A 21,676-nucleotide genomic window follows, 5' to 3' on the forward strand; every position below is an offset into this window, starting at 1 on the left:
CTGAGGCCCTGGCAACTGCCCTAGGATGCCAGGTGCAGATGCAAGAGAATTGGGAGAATGTATTTGAGTAAAGCCGCCATTGACAACCTTGTGCCCTCTAGACCAGGGGTTCCCAACAAAATTTTCTCGAGGACCCCTCATCGAGCCACTATTGTGACAAGGACCCCCATTAATTCCTAATCCTAAAATTAAAAAGTGAGAGCCAAATTAAGAGTTTTTATATTTTATATTTATACGTTTTTTTCAGTTGCTTGAACATCAAATGCATTATCTTCCTCTTCATCTGTAGGCCTTTGTCGTTTTAACGAACCACTTTTTAACCAACGGTCCATTTTTAACTACGCAAACTGTAGCTTCCGCGAAAAACAACGCTTTGTTTACAAACACTACTGTTTTGCAAAGAGGCAGCGCGCGCCAGGGAGGAGGGAGGGGAATGGAGAAGACAGGGTACCTGCGCAGTAGCGCACAAATGAAGCCGACGCACGCAAAGCATCTTGGGGAAGATCTACGTCAGGGACAAGGTGGAAGATAAATATCTCCATCAGGATTTACTGCCCTTGTGGAACCTGCCGCCTGAGGCAGTCGCTTCACCTTGCCCCATGGGTGGGCTGGCCCACTTTGCAGCTGTTGATTAATTGAGGTCTTAAAGTTCTTCTGCATGTCATTGTATAAGCATTTGAATAATTTTGTATATATTCAATTCAAGATTTTCCATAACTTAGAACTTGATGGGTGTCCGCCATTGGTACCTAGTCTGTATTGTATTGTATTGTTTTTGTTTTATAAAAACATCTGCTGTCTTTTGTGGGGTTTTTTATTGTACAAGCAATGGCCAATTGACCATGCACGAACCAGTAAATGACTTTAAAAATGGTCCGAAAACAATGCTCAGCAATCCCACGAGCCTTTGCAAGTGCAATGCCAGGAGCTCTGGGTTGGAGGGAGCAATTGTGGTGGAGTTTGGTGTCTGGAAGTGCTGCTGATTTTTCAAAGGATTTTTCAAGGGTTTGCAGAGGTTTAGAGGGCATTGGCAAGCTTCTCCAAAGGTGTTTCAAGTATATATGATTTCACGTAAGTGTATGGTGCCTTGGAACGTATCCCCCATGTAAATGGAGAGTTGCCTGTCATTGTACAACACAGAAGGGCTGACTCACCCCCCACCTTGAAGGAAATGCAGCTTAGCATCTAACAAGGGTCACCCCCCTCCCTGCAGTAACACTATTCAGGACCTAACTGCACCATTGCGAGAGATCCCACCTGCAGTCGGCAGTGTCACAGTCCAGACAGGTCTACCTCCTCATTGGCTGTTTATGAGAACCAAGCCTCAGAGGGAATGAGTTTAGAGAGGGAGAAAGCAATTCATGGCAGTGACAAAAAAAGAGCCCTATACACCCCCTTGTGCCCCAGCTTCACTTCCCTCTTCTACCTGGCTGAGCAGCTGAGGCTGATAAGATTAGCATCCAGTGTGAGACAGTGTACCTGAGGCTAGATGGGGGGGGGGGAATAGGATGTAAGGGGACTCCGCCCTTTGTGCTGCTTGCAAGGGTTTGCAGGAAGGAGGGAGAGGCTCAGCCATCCAGTTATATAACAGGCTACTTTTTGAGGGGGGGTTGTTTTTACTAAGTCCAGTTGGGTGGGGTCATAGATGGCCAGGAACAGAGATGAGCAAAGGCCCGCTAGGTTACAACCAGCCTCCCATCCTCCTAGCATTTCTCCCTCCCCACAGCTCTCCTCTCTCTTTTTCTCTGGCCAGCCTAGCAAGCTGCACTGTTTTCACAGCTGCAGCCCTCCTGTGCCTTGGAAACGGCATTACCTTACTGCTTCCCCCTCCCCGGCCATCATCGCCCACTCTGCCCCAGTACGTGAGTGGCAGGAATGGTAAGCGCTGTTGTGAGACACAACCCAGAGACTGCTGCTTTCTAGGTGTTGTTGTTTAGTCGTTTAGTTGTGCCCGACTCTTTGTGACCCCATTGACCAGAGCACGCCAGGCACTCCTGTCTTGCACTGCCTCCCGCAGTTTGGTCAAACTCATGTTGGTAGCTTCGAGAACACTGTCCAACCATCTCGTCCTCTGTCGTCCCCTTCTCCTAGTGCCCTCCATCTTTCCCAACATCAGGGTCTTTTCCAGGGAGTCTTCTCTTCTCATGAGGTGGCCAAAGTATTGGAGCCTCAGCTTCAGGATCTGTCCTTCCAGTGAGCACTCAGGGTTGATTTCCTTAAGAATGGATAGGTTTGATCTTCTTGCAGTCCATGGGACTCTCAAGAGTCCCCTCCAGCACCATATTCAAAAGCATCACTTCTTCGGCGATCAGCCTTCTTCATGGTCCAGCTCTCACCTCCATACATCACTACTGGGAAAACCATAGCTTTAACTATATGGACCTTTGTCAGCAAGGTGATGTCTCTGCTTTTTAACTGGTTTGCCAGTTCCTTCTCCAGGTGGATCACATTTAGTCTAAACTTTCAGCTATGACTTGTCCATCTTGGGTGGCCCTGCACGGCATCGCTCATAGCTTCTCTGAGTTATTCAAGCCCCTTCGCCACGACAAGGCAGTGATCCATGAAGGAGGCTTTCTGGGTAACAAGAATCAAGTCAAGGCAGACCAGAGGAAGACGGTGGCTCCGAGGACCGGCTCCACTCTGAGCAACCAACAACAAGCAGTCAGAAACAACTCTCTTGCTTTTGTCTCTTCCCAACCCTTGCTGCCTTCCAGCGCCCTCTCTCCATGAACTGTCTGTTCTCAGCATTATCAATAATTGTATAACTGGGGTGGCGAATGTCAAGCCCAGGGGCCAGATGTGCCACCTCAGGCCTCACCCCTCACTGGCCTGCTTCGCACCCTGAAAACTTTTGCCCTCGAACCCCAATGATGCCTGTTGCCAGTCTGGGTGAAGGATAAGAGAGCATGCGTAGAAATTAGCACATGGTCCAAAAGCAAATTTTATATTTGTTTCTTTGTGCACTCTTGCCTCTGGCCCTGCCTGCCACTGGCATGTGGTCCCCAAAAAGTCTCCGAGGAGGAAATGGAAGGGGGAAGAGATACCAACAGTGCAGGATTGGCAAGTAAAAATAATAGAATTTATGAATTTAGCCAAAATGACTGCAGCTAGCTATAAGGAATATCCCCAAACAAAAAATTCAAAACGAGTGGAAATTGGTAGAGGACTACCTGAAGAAAGAAGGTATTAAAACTGACCTGGTGATTTGCTTAAGTTAAGTAACGTATAAAGAGAGATACTTGTTAGATAAAAGAAGATGGTACACCTGTGGTAGTTGGTTTAATTAAAGGAATTTAAGAAAGCCAGTTAAGAGGGATGAAAGTTAGAGGAAGCGCTATGTGAACAATTGGAAGTATTTTAAATTTTTATGTTCCTTTCTTTTCTTCTTTTCTTTTCAAAATTTTCATATTTCGATTTCATCTTGATTTAAACCTTTTATACATCATTTGATATGTATTGTGTGAGTATAAGTTTAGATGAAACTTTATTTTGAGCATTTATTTTCATGTTTTGTTTTTGGTACTCTCATATCTTTTTCTGTTGTTTTTTTTTACATTCTGTAAATCCTTTCTTTTTGTTATATTTTGTAATGTTTTAGAATCGAAATAAAGATCTTTTTAAACATTTTTTTTAAAGTCTCTGAGGAGGAAATGCAGGCCCTGGGCCCTGTTGCATAACCCATACCCTCCAACATCTCTCCGATGAAAATAGGGACATCCGATAACTTATTTTGGTGTAAGGGATATTTATACTGTACAACCCTTTCGTGATGTGTTATGGTTGGCCCCTAAGATTGTTTAACCAAGCCTGAATACTTTTTAAAATTTGCCTTCCCCCCCCCCCCAGGCGGACTGACCAGCTCCTTGTTTTTCGTGTTCCTCGGCAGCCCCCCCGCATCAGGAACAGCCGCCTCTTGGAGACAGGTGAGGGCCTGCACCACAAGGCTTTTCCTTGGCGTCTGCAGTGTGATGCAAAAAACCCCACGTAACACTGAAAACCTGTATGGGCCCCATGAGCTGTGTGCTTCTAGGAGGGGCAGACAGCCCAGCCATTTTTTCCATGTTCCATTTGGGGCCTCTGGCTGGTAGCAAAGTTTTGGAGCCAAGTTGTCATTGGCCTCCTGCTCTCACAGTGCTGCTGTCTTTTTGGCTGTGAGGCCTGGATTAAGGATGACGCCGGTGTTTCCAAACCTCCCCCCTCCCGCCCCCTCCCACCCCACTTCTCCACCTCTTCAGTTTTCCCAGCCAGCACCATGACTAAGAGTCCAATTTTGCACAGGTCTGCTGTGCACTGGCATATCCTCCAACATTTCTCCGATTAAAATAGAGACGTCCCATTCCAAAATGATCATTTTACTATTTATACCCCACACATCTTACTGGGTTGCCCCAGCCACTCTAGGCAGCTTCCAACATATGTAAAAACATAATAAAACATTAAACATTGAATTAACTTCCCTATACAAGATTGCCAGTCAGACGGTTCGGTCCATAGCTGCCAAGTTTTCCCTTTTCTCGTGAGGAAGCCTATTTAGCATAAGGGAAAATCCCTTAAAAAAGGGATAACTTGGCAGCTATGGTTCGGTCGGATAACTCCATACCTTCCAACATTTCTCCAATGAAAACAGAGACATCCTAAGGAAAAGTGGGACATTCTGGGATCAAATCTGAATCTGGAATGGTTTCTCTCTCTCTCTCTCTCTCTCTCTCTCTCTCTCTCTCTCTCTAATTGATATTTATTTTTATTTGCGTTCTGATACAATTCTATTTCAAAGAAATGAACAGAAATAATGCAAAGGACACAAAAAAGAAAATTCTGAAATAGAAAAGAAGATCTAACCATTTCCTCCATTGTATCCCACTCAAGTAGTAAGTTATACATTTTAATAATATTTTGACCCTGGATCCTAATACCACTTTTTCAACTGTGAACTCTGTCCCGCAAATCCATATTTTTGGTCTAACTTAAAAGTTGCATGCAATTGATGGTAACTTAACCAATCTGCCACTTGATCTTTTACCTCTCCTTATGTTTCAATTTATATTCCGCCCTGGTAACAGTTAGCAAGTCTCTATATGTACTCCAATTTGTATTAATTTTTTTCCCTTGCCAGAGCTTCCATTGGTCACAACCACATCTGTGTTTTTCTTTCTAATAGGTTTTTGTATTTTTCCCATGCCCTATAAAGATTTTTTCTGATTATGTGATTTGAGAAGCTCTTATATATTCTAGCCTTCCCGTACCACAGGCATGCATACCATCCAAATTTAGGTCATGCCCTTCCAGATCCAACAAATAACTGTTCTGTAGTAAAATCCATTATCTCAACCAACATAAACATGATGTTTCAAAATATAACTGTAAGTCAGGGAAGGCGAAACCACCTCTCCCTTTCCTATCGATCACAATCTTGTGTGTTACCCTGGGTTTTCTCCCCTGCCAAATAAGCTTAGATAGATCTTTCTGCCATTCTTTAGTTTCATATAGACTATAGGGACTGTCTGAAACAGAAATAGCATCTTTGGGAGTATATTCATTATTCAACATCTTTATCAATGACTTGGATGATGGGCTTGAGGGCATCCTGGTCAAGTTTGCAGATGACACCAAATTGGGAGGGGTGGCTAATACCCCAGAGGACAGGATCACACTTCAAAATGACCTTAACAGATTAGACAACTGGGCCAAAGCAAACAAGATGAATTTTAACAGGGAGAAATGTAAAGTACTACACTTGGGCAAAAAAAAAATGAAAGGCACAAATACAGAATGGGGGACACCTGGCTTGAGAGCAGTACATGTGAAAAGGATCTAGGAGTCTTGGTAGACCACAAACTTGACATGAGACAACAGTGTGATCCAGCAGCTTAAAAAGCCAATGCAATTCTGGGCTGCATCAATAGGAGTATAGCATCTAGATCAAGGGAAGTAATAGTACCACTGTATTCTGCTCTGGTCAGACCTTACCTGGAGTTCTGGGCACCACAGTTCAAGAAGGATACTGACAAGCTGGAACGTGTCCAGAAGAGGGCAACCAAAATGGTCAAAGGCCTGGAAACGATGCCTTATGAGGAACGGCTTAGGGAGCTGGGTATGTTTAGCCTGGAGGTTAAGGGGTAATATGATAGCCATGTTCAAATATATAAAAGGATGTCATATAGAGGAGGGAGAAAGGTTGTTTTCTGCTGCTCCAGAGAAGCGGACACGGAGCAATGGATTCAAACTACAAGAAAGAAGATTCCACCTAAACATTAGGAAGAACTTCCTGACAGTAAGAGCTGTTCGGCAGTGGAATTTGCTCCCAAGGAGTGTAGTGGAGTCTCCTTCTTTGGAGATCTTTAAGCAGAGGCTTGACAGCCATCTGTCAGGAATGCTTTGATGGTGTTTTCTGCTTGGCAGGGGGTTGGACTGGATGGCCCTTGTGGTCTCTTCCAACTCTATGATTCTATGATTCTAATAACCAAGATTTTACTCAACAGTGACAATTGCATTCTACTCCAAATTTGCAGACCTTTTAAAATTTCTTTCCAGACCTTTGTGTAGTTATCATTTTAAATGATTATTGGCCCAGGGCGGCTTTTCTAAATCAGGGATGTCCCTGGAAAATAGGGACACTTGGAGGGTCTGTACGTGGTGTGGTTTGACTTTCACTTAACATTAAAAGGCAACTGCTATAGAAAATGTCCTTTTCACTCTTATCACTCATGTCTTCACTAAGTTTGCTGTGCTGTGGAGCAACTTCTTCTTTAAAAATCTCCCCTTCAAACTAGATGACCTTTTAGTCCAGCTAATTAACCAGTCCTACGGTAAAATAATTACAGGAGGGAAGGGGAGCCCGATTTGTACAAGGAAGGCAGCATATGGGGAGGCTTATCTCTTCACTCCCCCCACTGCAGCTGGAATGAGGGTACCCTCCCCATTGCTTGGCTAGGAGCCTTGGCAGGGGGCAGGAGTCTCCAACAGCTGTTTTCGGATCTTGGACAAAATTGGACTACATGCCAGGAAAGTGTCTTAATTAAATGCCTAGACAGAAGAACAAGCCCTGCGTCCCCCAACCACAGCTGTATGGCTGCATAGCTGCCAAGTCTCCCGTTTTCCCCGGGAAACCCCCGTTTTTAAAGCCATTTCCCGCTGTCATCCCGAATGGCGAAATATCCTGCAATTCTCCCAGATTTCTTCTGCTGCCACTCTGCCCATATCTGGGCACCGGAAATCGGGCAGCGCCGGCACCGGAAGTTGCTTCTACGCATGTCTGGACATGCGTAGAAGCGACTTCCGGTGCCAGCGCTGCTGATCCCATATTTTTCTAACGGGGACTTGGCAGCTATGGTATGGGTGTTGGGTATGAGTGCTCAAAAATACTTAACAGGCACTCTGCACATGCTTCCAAGCACTCTTGTCATTGCTTGAACACAACGATACCATTACATATTTCAGTGAGGGGTGTGAGCAAGGTTCTCAGCAAAGGTTGGAAGCCTTTTCTTGAATATATTCAAAATGAAAATGCTTCCTGCCCAGAGCTGTATATATTTTAAGTGCATTTGTTGTGGTTACCTTTTTATATTTCATATAATCTCTAGAGCACTGTTATGAACACCAGTAGCACAGTCTGCCCCCACCCCCCACCCTCCCCGCCGAAATGGATCTGGGCTTTTGGCATGCATATTTGGGGCTGAGGCCCAGATGCAGCTTGATCCTGTGCATCTTTTCTTGGAACAAACTTTCCATACGTTCCCTGTAGCCTAATCCTACATAAAGTCGGTGCCTTAACATGTTTATAACTATGGATACGTAGATGTGTAGAATCTGTGTACTGGTCAGAAATACAGATGCTCCATGGGAATAACTGCATGTTCTCTGAGGTGCAGAGAAGGCCGAGTGCCCATTCTGGCGCTTGACGCAATTTCTGATTCAGCTGAAGCACAGCTGGACTGCAGTTTATGAAACCTGTTGAAACCTGTTGTCCTTTAAATTAGAGCTGCCTGGGCAAGGCCTGAGATGCAGCCAGCTGTGATCCGTGCCATTTGTCTCCTGTTGTTCGTCATGCTGAAAAATATGTGTGGCATATGTATACACAGACAGGCACACATATAGTTGAGAAAGCACTTTATATTATCAAATATAAAGTGGGTTGTGGAAGGGCTGGAAGAGGACGCTTTAGGTTTGGGCTGGGCGATTAGGCCTCACTAAAAGCTGAGTGATGGGGTGTGTGGTCATTTAAATGAGCGTAATTTGATTGGCGGGAGGGCCCCTTCTTATTATTAGTTTCTTTCGCTTTCTGGTCACTCGTGCTTTGGCGTCTGAATCTCCCTCCCACCTGCCTCTTTCTTTTATAGGTTTAGTTTGACCTTGCTTTGCCTTTTACGGGGTCGCCTGTTAAAGGCGCCCAGTAGGAATTTTGCAATTTGGCTGATTGGCTTTGCCACTTGGTTTTTGCCTAAAGGTAAAGGTAAAGGGGCCCCTGACCATCAGGTCCAGTCGTGTCCGACTCTGGGGTTGCGGCGCTCATCTCGCTCTATAGGCCAAGGGAGCCGGCGTTTGTCCGCAGACAGCTTCAGGGTCATGTGGCCAGCATGACAAAGCCGCTTCTGGCGAACCAGAGGAGCGCACGGAAACACCGTTTACCTTCCCGCCGGAGCGGTCCCTATTTATCTACTTGCACTTTGATGTGCTTTCGAACTGCTAGGTGGGCAGGAGCTGGGACCGAGCAACGGGAGCTCACCCCGTTGCAGGGATTCGAACCGCCGACCTTCTGATCAGCAAGCCCTAGACTCTGTGGTTTAACCCACAGCGCCACCTGGTTTTTGCCTACTGGTTAGCAAATCGTCACAACTTGTTAGGTTGGCGGTTAGGCTTTTGGTTATTGATTGGCTGGAAGAGAGGTGGGGCATCCAGATGCCCACCTCCTTCTTAATGTTGCTCCACATAGAAGTATTCCATTAAAGGAATCTCGGGGCTTTTGCTCTAGTCCTTACATCCCCGCCATAGGTGGGGCTTGGTGGGCCATTTATGGAGTACGAGCCTTGGGGAACATTCTTGGCTGAGAGGGGAGAATGTCTGGACACAGCTACCTCCTCTCCCAGGGGTGTTTACTTGACTTCCCTATACGCTTGGGGAAGTCGGAGCTGTTACTGTCCCAAGTGGACAGATGAATTGAGTCCTGTCCCACGTGGACAGATGAATATGGTCCTTCCTAGAGAAGTTTGGACATGCTCTGGAAGTTTGGACATGCTTCAGTCTTCCTGGGGTACTTGATGACTAGGAGGGGTCTCACCCGCTCCGTACATTTAAAGCGTTTTTACGGCACTTTAAGAATCCTGGGAACTGTAGTTTGTTAAGGGTGCTGATCTCACAGAACTACAGTTCCAGCACCTGTGACAAACCCAGTCACCACCAGCTACAGCAGGCATCCTCAAACTTCGGCCCTCCAGATGTTTTGGACTACAGTTCCCATCATCCCTGACCACTGGTCCTCTTAGCTAGGGATCATGGGAGTTGTAGGCCAAAACACCTGGAGGGCCACAGTTTGGGGATGCCTGAGCTAGAGGAATAAAGGTTGTGGAGAAGTTGCACTTGCAACCCACTTCTCCCAGTGTTATGTACTGAGCTGAATCCTAGAACAATAGGATTCAGAATCAGCGGGAGCTACCCAATCCAACTCCAGGTGGAAGTGAATCCTCAACCTGATTGGCCTGCTGGAGCAGCCAATCAGGCGGCTGGCAGAAGTGAATCTGCTACCTGATTGGCCTGTAGGAGCAGCCAATCAGGCTGCAGGCAGAAGTCAATCCACAATATAATTGGCCCACAGGTGTAGCCCTGAAGTAGCCAATCACGCAAGGCCCATTGTGTAAATAATGTATATAAGCAGACGGTTTGGGGAAAAGAGCCATTCGTCTTCTCTTCTCCTCCTTGATGACTATGAGCTGAATAAAGAGCATGAAATTCACTCTTGACTCCGAGTATATTTCACTGGCGACGAAGGTGGGATCTTGCTGAGCTGACCGCCACCACGCACTGCACCGCAGCACCGCCACCTGCTGCACCGCTGCATCGCACCGTGCATCCAGGCTTCAGCTCCAGGACCCAAGGAACCCAGAATGGCAACCGACAGCAGCTTCTCGCCATTCAAACCAGCATCAGGAGACTGGGAAGGGTACGCCGCCCGTTTCAACTTCCTCCTGCAAGCGAAAGAAGTCACCAACGATGCCATGAAGAGGGCAACATTCTTCAGCGTCTGTGGAGAGGAGACGTTTGAAATCGCCCGGGCTCTCCTTGCACCTAGAGATGTCGCTACCGTCTCTTACAAAACAATAATGGAACGGCTGAAGGAGCACTTCTCACCACAGCCCTCGGTGGTAGCTTGCCGAAATGCCTTCTACGCAAAGCGGCAAGCCCCGGGGGAAACCATAACTGGGTTTGTGACCTCCCTCCGCCAAGCCGCCCGGTTATGCAACTTCTCAGAATTGGAGAACATGCTTCGTGACCGCCTCGTCGGTGGCCTGAGGGACGAGATGTTGCAACGACGCCTCTACGCCAAAAAAGACCTCACGTTCCAGATTGCTCTGGAGGAAGCCCTGGCAACCGAAGCCGCCGAGAGGTCAACGCAAGAGGCACGACCGTCCCCGCCATCCCAACCGAGGGTCTACCACGAAGACCTCACCGACGAATCCGAATCTGACATGGAGGAAGTACACCGAGTACAGCGGCGCACTCAAGCAGCACACACACCACAGCAGCCTCGACGAGAAGGAGGGAACTGTGCAAGCTGCGGGGAGAACCACGAGAGGAGGACCTGTCGTTTCCGCAACGCAGAGTGCAGGCAGTGCAGAAAATTGGGACACATCGCCCGGGTGTGTCGGGCTCGACTCACCCGTCGACAAGCATCAGATGACCGACCCAGGAGCCCCAGGTCACACGGCACCATGCACCAAGGCAATTCGACGGAGATCACGGACTACCAGGTATTCCAGTTGCCCCATCCCAGCACAGAGAAAATTTATATAGAGGTACAGATAGAGGGAGCCCCATGCCGCATTGAGCTGGACACGGGTTCAACTCTATCCATAATCTCGGCCCGAACATTAAGGGAACTGTGCCCTAATGGGGGTCCCAAACTAAGGCCGGCCCCATTCACCCTCCGGGACTTCCAGAAACGTAAGGTCCCTACTATGGGGGTGGGGACCTTCAGGGTGCAATATCGAGGGCGAAAGCAACAATTGGACTTGCTGGTAGTTAAGGGCCCCTACGTTAGCTTACTGGGACTGGCATGGTTTGGACCTCTGGGGCTAGCCGTTACCGGGGTGAACCGCACTAGCTTACAAGTGGACGTGGACGCCATATGCAAAGAGTTTCCAGGGGTTTTCGATGGGGCATTGGGACGATATACAGGACCCCCCATTGCCCTACAGCTAGACCCCGCTGTACGACCCATCAGGCACAAGGCCCGCCGGGTCCCGTTCGCCCTGAAACCCCGCATAGACGAGGAATTGGACCGGCTCGTGGAGCAAGGAGTGCTGGAGCCGGTGCCCAACGCCCCCTGGGAAACTCCAATTGTCACACCCGTCAAGCCTAACGGTTCGGTCCGCATCTGTGCAGACTACAAATGCACCATAAACAAGGCTCTCACGGCCCATGCATACCCAGTGCCAGTGGTCAGCCATGTCCTCGCCACCCTGGCTGGGTCAAAAATCTTTGGCAAACTGGACTTGGCCCAAGCGTATCAACAGTTGCCTGTGGACGAAGCCACAGCAGAGGCTCAGACGATTGTGACGCACAGAGGGGCATTCAGAGTTAAGCGGCTGCAATTTGGCGTTAGCGTGGCACCAGGCATATTCCAGAATCTAATGGACTCTCTCCTTAAAGGGATTCCTGGCGTCACCCCCTTCTTCGATGATGTACTGATCGCCGGGCCCACACCAGAGGAATTTGAGGACCGCCTCCGCTCCGTCCTGCACCGTTTCCAGACGGCGGGCCTCAAGGTGAAGCGGGAAAAGTGTTTACTGGGAGTGCCGCAGGTGGACTTTCTGGGATTTAAGGTGGACGCAGAAGGGGTCCATCCAACCGGTGACAAGGTACGGGCCATTTGTGAGGCCCCAGCGCCCAAGAGCAAGCCCGAACTTCAATCATTCTTGGGACTATTGAACTTTTACCATGCCTTCCTTCCCCATAAGGCAGCGGTAGCGGAGCCCCTACACAGACTCCTAGATAAAAGGGCCCCTTGGGTGTGGGGCCAGCGACAAAGGGCCGCATTCCAGGCAGTCAAGGACTTGCTCGTCTCGAACTCGGTCTTAGCACACTTCGACGAGAGGCTGCCAGTGGTGCTGGCATGCGACGCCTCTCCCTATGGCATCGGCGCTGTCCTGGGACACCAACTCCCGGATGGAAGAGAGGTGCCGGTGGCATACTTCTCCCAGACGCTTGCTGCAGCCGAACGAAACTACTCACAGATTGACAAGGAGGGTCTGGCAATCGTGAAGGGCGTAAAAAAATTCCATGATTTCTTGTACGGGCGGCCCTTTACCATAGTGACTGACCACAAGCCGTTGCTTGGCCTGTTTGCTCCTGAGAAGCAGACCCCCCAAGTGTTGTCTCCACGTGTCCTCAGGTGGTCAATTTTCCTTGCCGGCTACCAGTATGCACTAATCCACCGCCCTGGGAAGGCGATGGGCCACGCAGACGCCCTCAGCAGGCTACCACTACCAGAAACAGGCCCCGACCCAGCGCCTGCGCAAGAGGTTATGACCCTGGAGTTGCTTCCCGACCGACCCATTCAGGCACAAGAAGTTGCGCACCATTCCACAAAAGATAGGGTCATCTCCCGGGTCCTGGACTGGGTGTGGCGAGGATGGCCCAGCAGCAGCCCCGGGCCAGAATTCGCTGGCTACACAAACCGCAAACATGAACTGTCGGCCCACAAGGGGTGCCTGTTATGGGGAAGCAGGGTTGTTGTTCCCCAGCCCCTCCGCAAAAGGGTCCTCACAGCCCTACACGAGACACACCCAGGGGTAGTGAGGATGAAGGCCCTTGCCAGGAGTTATGTGTGGTGGCCGGGGATTGACAGAGAGATAGAGGCCTGGGTCCAACACTGCCAGACCTGCCAAGAATCCCGCCCGGATCCCCCAAGGGCCCCAGTCCAGCCCTGGGAGTCCGCCCGACATCCATGGTCACGCTTGCACGTGGACTTCGCTGGCCCCTTCCAGGAAAAAACATTCTTCATAGTGGTGGATTCCTACACCAAATGGCTGGAGGTCGCACTGGTACCATCCACTTCTACGGCGGCGGCCATCCGGGTACTACGTAAGCTGTTTGCGACCCACGGGCTCCCTGACACCCTCGTCTCGGACAATGGAACCGCATTCACGTCAGAGGAGTTCCAGACCTTCACAGCACAGAACGCCATCCGCCACATCCGCTCAGCACCATTCCACCCTGCCACCAATGGCCAAGCGGAGCGCATGGTGCGGACCACCAAGGACAGCCTCCGCCGCATGACACAAGGGGACTGGGAATACCGCCTTGCCGCATTTCTTCTAGCACAGCACAGCACCCCAAGCACAACGACGGGCCGGAGCCCAGCTGAATTACTAATGGGCCGGCGCCTTGCAACTAGACTGGACCGACTTCACCCCGACAGAGCTCAGGATGAGGTAGTGGTGGGGAAAGGCAGGAACCCCCGGACATTTGTGGCCCAGGACCCAGTGTATGCAAAGAATTTTGGGGCAGGCCCAGCATGGGTACCCGCCACAGTCACCAAGGTGACCGGTCCCGTGTCGTACGAGGTACTAACGGAAGGGGGGCAATGTTGGCGCCGCCACTGCGACCAGCTACGGCGACGATTCCCAGGAGGAACCCGGGAGGAGAGCGGGACAGAGGGGTCCCAAGGGGACAGCAGGGCAGTGAGGCCTGTAGAGCGAGAGGGGTGGGCAGGGGAAGCAGAAGCAGTAGGCACAGAGGGGCGCCCCGAGGCTGGAAGGACACCGGAACCAGAGCTACAACCTAGTGGTTCAGTGGCGCCAGACCAGACAGCCCTGGCACAGCCAGCAGCCTCGGAACACGAGCCAGAACCAGAACCCCTGACCAAGGAACACCCCAGGCCACAACGCACACGGAGGCGGCCAGCAGACCTTGGGGACTACGAATGCAACTTCCCGGGCAGGACTGGAACTTAGAGGGGAGGGGTGTTATGTACTGAGCTGAATCCTAGAACAATAGGATTCAGAATCAGCGGGAGCTACCCAATCCAACTCCAGGTGGAAGTGAATCCTCAACCTGATTGGCCTGCTGGAGCAGCCAATCAGGCGGCTGGCAGAAGTGAATCTGCTACCTGATTGGCCTGTAGGAGCAGCCAATCAGGCTGCAGGCAGAAGTCAATCCACAATATAATTGGCCCACAGGTGTAGCCCTGAAGTAGCCAATCACGCAAGGCCCATTGTGTAAATAATGTATATAAGCAGACGGTTTGGGGGAAAGAGCCATTCGTCTTCTCTTCTCCTCCTTGATGACTATGAGCTGAATAAAGAGCATGAAATTCACTCTTGACTCCGAGTATATTTCACCCAGTAAGAAATTCTGAGCTTTGGGGATTCAGAAACTCCAAACCTTTAGGATGTAATTTTGAAAGTATGAATAAAGTCATCCACAAAGGACACAGGCCCTCACAGTGGGATGCAGCAGCAGAAACCCACCACACTCAAGGCAGCGCCCCTTTTTTTGTCCAGGATCAATACACATCTCTCTCCTTCCTACTAAATGCTTCAGGCAGGGTGTGGGAGGGGTGTGGGTATCTGTGTCTGTGTATATACCTTGTTGACCCCATTGGGCAGGCAGGTGAGAGGCAGAACAAAGGATTGTATCCAACCTAGTGTTTCGTGAACTTTCTGCTTGCACAATGATTTCTGCTTGCACAACTGAACATTTCCCTTCTCTTCCTGCTCCTCCTAAATCTTTTCTAGGGGTTTCTCCAACCCTCTATAGCATATTCAGGCAGGGTATAGTGTGGGGCGGTGGGGTATGAAGTGGTCCTGTTGCCTGGGCGGAAATACCTGCACTGACAGTATGGGTTGGTTACCTTCCAAAAATCTTTAAAATCAAGCTAGAGGAGCCATTCTTCCAAAAGAACGGTAGATTTATAACAAATGTGATGAATGGTTTACAACAAAAAGTCACACACACACATACACACACACACACACGTGTGTGTAAATGCTCCACTCTGTCACAAGACATTCATTTTTGTCTCCCTGACCCCAAGTAAGTTTTTAGAATAACAATTCAAATATTTTACTGCGCTTGGATATTAAATATTCTGAAGGCATCCAGTTGCATAACACTCTAAGCTGGTTTTCCTGGTAAAGAACAGAGGCAATTCCTGTGCTGTCTTAGGTAATCTTCTACTCAGACTGCAGCTGCAGCGATTTGGGGTGAGATTGTCCCATCAGATTCTCAGCTTTCACATTTGCTCACTTTTAGATTCATGTGACATTTTGCTTGTGTTCTTACTATGACTGCAAAGCAGGAAGGACTGAACATGGAAGTTTCTGTATTGCAAATCATGTGCTCATTTTCCTGCATTCATTTCTGCGGAGCTTCTGTGGGAGAACTTACCTGCAAAGTGTTCCCCATTATCCAACCTATCTCCTGTTACAATTCTGATACCCTTACTGGGACCCAACATCCATTATCTGGGAGCCAAACTACATATGACATCACTGGTTATCGGTGTGCCGTGTTGCTGGGAATTGCAGGTGGGGAGAGTGCTGTTGTGCTTTCAGACTTCCCATAGGCACCTGGACAGCCACTGCGAGACTAGGATGTTGGACTAGATGGGTCTTTGGCCAGATCCAGTAGAGCCTTCCTTATGTCCCAATGAAAATCGCCCTCCCTGATCTTCTGCTATTTGCGTCTGGTCCCCTTGACACCAGTGGAAACTCCCCTGCCCTGGAGCTAATAGCAGCTTAATGGGGGCAGAATGGTAGTCAGAAACATCTTCCCCGGCCACTGGTCCTGTTAGCTAAGGATCATGGGAGTTGTAGGCCAAAACATCTGGAGGGCCGAAGTTTGGGGATGCCTGGCTTAACTCCTTTCCCCATGTGCTGCTGTGCCAATCCTGCTGCCTTCAATTATTCCCTCCCTCCCTTTCTCTCTCCCTCTCTCTCTCTCTCTCTGTGTGTGTGTGAATAGACAGATAAATAGAGCTAGAAATATATTATGAACATAAATTGCTCACAGTAACTCTATCAGGTCCAGATCCCAGTAACTGGGGGGGGGGCAATTGCCCAAATCAAATATGGTAAGGGACAAGGAAGTGGGGGGGGGGGTAATTGCCTGGGTTGGCACATATCCCTTCGCTTCAATAAACAAGTAAATAGTTATTGCGAAATATTAAAAAGCAGCTCCAAGCAGTGCTCTGAAAAAACTCTGCATTTCTCTCTCTGCCATTTAATATTGTTTATATCCAAGAGCAGGCCTTTAAGCCTTCCTGGGATCTTGAAATCAGGAATGGCACTCTCAGGAAACAGACACATCTAATCTGACTGTGGCAAAACAGGGCCAGGCTAACTTCAGTCGCTTGTGTGGTCTACTGTTTCCTTCACTAAAATCCCCTATGGCCCACCAATCTGTTTTTAATGTACAAAAAAGAGTGCATCTGTAGGATATCCTAAGGCATGGCTAGTTTATATTAAATGATCCTGAGAATGCACTCCTAGTCAATATTGGAACGGACTCCGTCAAGAGGGGGTGGACTCTCCTTCCTCGGAGGTTTTTAAGGTGAGGTTGGATGGCCAATTGTCAGGGGTGCTTTAGTGGAGATTCCTGCATTGCAGGGGGTTGGACTATATGACTCTCGAGATCCCTTACTGTGATTCTATGATTCTGCCCACCCCCAGTTTAAAGCCCCTGAGTCCATCTTCCCTGCTAACTCCCCCCCTATGTTGTCTGGCACACATGCACACACATGCGAAAGGGTCTTGGCACAAAATTAGCTTTAGCTGTCTCGTGGGGTGGTTCCTCCTTTGTGGGCTGTTGACCAACCGGTGAACCAGCCTTCAGTGCTGCATCGCATCTTATCTGTGGTAACAGGCAAAGCAGCAGCAACAGCAGGTGCTGGAACAGGCCTCTCCCTGCTGCTCCAGCACTCCTTGCCCTGGAGCAGCAGGTGGGCAGGAAGCCCGAGGAAAGAGGAGCAGCTTCTGTCGGTGATGCTAATAGGGGCAGACAAGGCTTTGGCTGGTCACATCAGGCACCGCAGCACGTGGCAGGAAGCGAAGGCACTGGGAAGGGAGGAACATGTTGAGAAGGGGGGGGCACTCATTCCCTCCGCAATTACAGCAGAACCCCACCTGTTCTTTTGCTATCATCTCACTAGAGTACAGCCAATCATGTAATTTCTTTAACAAGTATTTGGTATATACTGTACATCCAATAAACTAATAGGGCAATCATTGGCTGGTTTGCTAGGATCGCCTTTCTTAAATATAGGAATGACTATACTAATATTCCGCTGAGCAAGGAAGTGACCACTATTATCCATTTCTGTAGCAGAGCTGCAGGGATAGAGGCCCAGAAATGGCAGGCTGCTTTCTACACTTCTCCAATGATCCCATCTTCCCCAGGCACCTTCCCATTTTTTAGATTTCACTAGGAGTCACAGAAACCCACACTGGAAGGCTTTCCTCTGTATTAACAGTAGGGAGGTTACTATCTGAACAGGGTTTCAGAACAAGGCCTTGGGGAATGGAATGTTGAATAGCTCTCAAACATGTGAGGGAATGGGACCCAGGTGGCGCTGTGGTTAAACCACTGAGCCTAGGGCTTGCTGATCAGAAGGTCGGCGGTTCGAATCCCTGTGACGGGCTGAGCTCCCGTTGCTTGGTCCCAGCTCCTGCCAACCTAGCAGTTCAAAAGCACGTCAAAATGCAAGTAGATAAATAGGAACCGCTACAGCGGGAAGGTAAACGGCGTTTCCATGTGCTGTTCTGGTTTGCCAGAAACGGCTTTGTCATGCTGGCCACATGACCTGGAAGCTGTACGCCGGCTCCCTCGGCCAATAATGTGATATGAGCGCCACAACCCCAGAGTCGGTCACGACTGGACCTAATGGTCAGGGGTCCCTTTACCTTTACGTTTACCTTTTTATGTGAGGGAATATTTGTCTGCCTCAATGTGCCCCTTGGCATGCCAAGCTACCCATTAAGACCCCTCTCCCTCAATAGATAACCAGCATCACAAATGTCAAATGAAGAAAAACCTTTACAGCTCTATGGCTCCAGTCCATGCACTCAACCATAGCTGGACAGATGTCTTCACCAGATCCTCTATGAAGAGAGAGTTTGCCCATGTGAAAGCACTTGCTTATTTGTCCCATCTACAAGGACTAAGCAGCAGACTTGTTGAAAGATTTAACTCTCCCAGTAGGGAGATTGATTGGGTATTTGATTAACTTTTTATTAGGGGACAGGTAATTAGACCCCTGACCGTTAGGTCCAGTCGCGGACGACACTGGGGTTGTGGCGCTCATCTCGCTTTACTGGCTGAGGGAGCCGGAGTACAGCTTCCGGATCATGTGGCCAGAATGACAAAGCCGCTTCTGGTGAACCAGAGCAGCACACGGAAACGCCATTTACCTTCCTGCTTGGAGCGGTACCTATTTAACTACTTGCACTTTGATGTGCTTTTGAACTGCTAGGTTGGCAGGTGCAGGGACCAAGCAACAGGAGCTCACCCCGTTGCGGGGACTTGAACCGCCAACCTTCTGATCGGCAAGCCCTAGGCTCAGTGGTTTAACCCACAGCACTACCCAAGTCCCCTCTTAAAAGTGGGCTGCCTTGCCTTTAGAATGGCAATTCTAAGGAAAAAAGCTTGTGGGGATCATAAGTTCAACTCTTATCTGATAAAATGTCTGGTTTTAATAACTTTTTAAACTGTGTAATGTATTTTTTCCTGTTTTGTGTATTTTATCTTTTGTAATGGCTTTGGCTAAACAAACAAACAATAATTGCATTGCATTTGTATTTCCTCAGCATTGAGTGGATTGTTCTAGCTGCCCTGCTGTCTTTTCCCTTCTCACCATCCTTTCATCCATGATTTGCCTTTGCTGTGATGAGGAATATGCCGCAGTGTTATTGGAGCGTGGAGGGAGGCTTTATATTTGACAGAGGATCTGTCTGCATCCCACTGGCAGAGTGTGGCCCTCCAGGTCTCTATCTCTGGCCCTTGTTAGGACTCTACCCAAGCCATGCCTCTCCCCCCCCTAGGCCATGCCCCTCTCTCCCCACCCCACACACAGACTCTTCTGTCTTCTCCATGTTCTCCTTGGGTGATTTCCCCTGCCCGTAATGTGTCCTTGAACTTTGATAGTGCTTCTGGTTTGTGGAGACAGAGAAAAGAGTGTGTGTGTGTGTGTGTGTGTGTGTGTGTGTGTGTGTGTGTGTTGCAAAACCTCTGTTCATATCCCAAGTGGCAAGGGGGATCCTCACCCCTCTACCCTTGCCCCATGTTCTTCAGTCCCCCAATACAGCATTTCTTCACTCAGCTGACGGTGCTCCTCTCGCTTCCCCACAGCTGGGCCCCACGAGGGACCCATCAAGAGCAGGGAACAGTTAATGCCCAGCTTGCAGCTACAATCTCCTCCTGATCTGGATCACAACAAAGGCACTTCCTGTTTGGGGAAGGTCAGAGGGGCCAGCAGCAAATGCTGCCTTTGGCTCAGGTCCCCACGCCGGGTTGACCTAACAAATTGACCTCGCAAATTGGAACCAGCTTGGGAGGTTGCATCATCAGAGTCACGCCCCTGCTCCCACCCCCACCCTGGACCATTTACTACACAGACCAAACAAGGCTGTGCGGTCAGGATAGGCCTCAATGTGTCCTGCCCACTGAGAGGCTACAGCTGCTGCTCTTATGTGGCAGTGATGCCTCTGAGGGAAAGGCAGTGGTTCTTCAAGGAGGCCTCCTTCTGAATCCATAGGGGTCCGTGCATTATGAAGTGGCAGGCTGGAGGTTTAACAGATGTTGGCACTCCTTTCTCTCTTTTGGTTTAAAGCAGCTGAGGTGAATTTGAATTAGGGCTGCTGGCCCAGAGCCTGAGGCCCAGAGCAGGTTCCCATCTCCCTTTCCCTAACTCGATTTCCAGCTCAGTGATTCTGTGACGTCCCTCTTGCCAGCAACTTGCTACCTTCTCTCTTGGAATCAAGGGCAAAACCTCCCTCCTCCATCCCTGGGTGTCCACTGTGCTGTCCTGCTCTCTGATCCCTCTTTCCTCCTCTTCTGTCCAGATCCTGATGGAGCCAAGGGATCCATGCCCATGGCTTACCCAAAACGGGTTTGAGGGTCAAACGGATTATGTCTGAGGGGCAGAGTTTCCGCACCTCTTGCCATTGAGCAAGTTGAAACAAAGCTCAGTCAGTAGAGCATGAGACTCTTAATCTCAGGGCTGTGGGTTTGAGCCTTGTGGGCCTTGGCTTAACAAAAACAGGGCCAAGTGCAGATGTGTTGCCATACAAATGACATTGCTGGGGGAATGTCTATCTCTGCTCCCACTTCCCTGGTTGGAAGCGTTGTCATCAAGGTGTCTGTGAAAGGGGACAGAAGAGGCCTTATTTACTCTCTGTGAGAAGGTAATGCTATGGGAAATCTCTGTGTCTATTGGAATGTTAATGCTGTGAATCTTCCATTTTGTGCTCAGTCTGTATATGTGTAAATTTAACCTTCTAATCACAGAAATGTCATCAGTCTGGTGACCTTCATTCTAAGGAAACCAAATTTGGGAGACATGTTGGAACTCCTGAAACCTTTTCCTGCTCAGAGATTGGGGTGCATGTAACGGTACACAACGTTTTGCAAAGGATGATGCAGAAGTTTCAGCAGCTTCTTCATCGTCCACTGCTTGACTGGAAATCATTTATAAACAAGCATAGTGTGGCCTTTCACACAGGAGCATCCAGCATCTTTGTTGTTCATGAGCTGCAGCCAAGTTGACTTTTTTTACTCTTCATGAGGCCTATCAGTGTTTTGAACTTCGGGTCAAAAGCATTTGTTTCGTCATATGGTTTGCAAACAACAAGCTCATCCGCTCCCTCTCAAAGGAGTCAGGGTTAACTTTAAACTTTGAGATATATCCTGCGCCACTGTTAGGAATGATTCAGTAAGGTACAGCAGAAAACAGAACATTTGAATTAACATGTTTTAAACAATTTTTTTATTTTATTTAAAGGAGGTTTTTAAATTCACAAATTGAAAGAGCAAAAACAGTTATACATAAAACAATGGTGAGAGATTTCAACATACATGAAGAAATACAGAAAGTATATAGCACCAAACATATTAATAACATTTACCACATAAAACAGAAGTGGGATAAGAGCACTGAGCTGTCTGATAGAATTTGTGTTCATTTGTTGTTGTTGTTGTTTTAAAAAAACTTTTTGTCAAACAGAGAGAAAATGCTATCATATTGTGAGTTTTTGCTGTGGAAAGTCAAAAGAGAGAGAGTCTGGAATGCACCCCCCTCACTCTTTATATGTAGCAGAATTTGGAGGGTTATGAGGTGGTAAAAGCCTCGGGTGCTGACTACAATGGTTAGGGTAGGGAGAGTAGAGACAACGTCCTTGGAGATGTTGTCAGTACCACACAGATGACAAAACACAAGACCATCCACAACAAAACCTATCTACCTTCT

This window comes from Zootoca vivipara, chromosome 16, assembly GCF_963506605.1.
Source record: "Zootoca vivipara chromosome 16, rZooViv1.1, whole genome shotgun sequence".
In the NCBI taxonomy this organism is placed as follows: domain Eukaryota; kingdom Metazoa; phylum Chordata; class Lepidosauria; order Squamata; family Lacertidae; genus Zootoca; species Zootoca vivipara.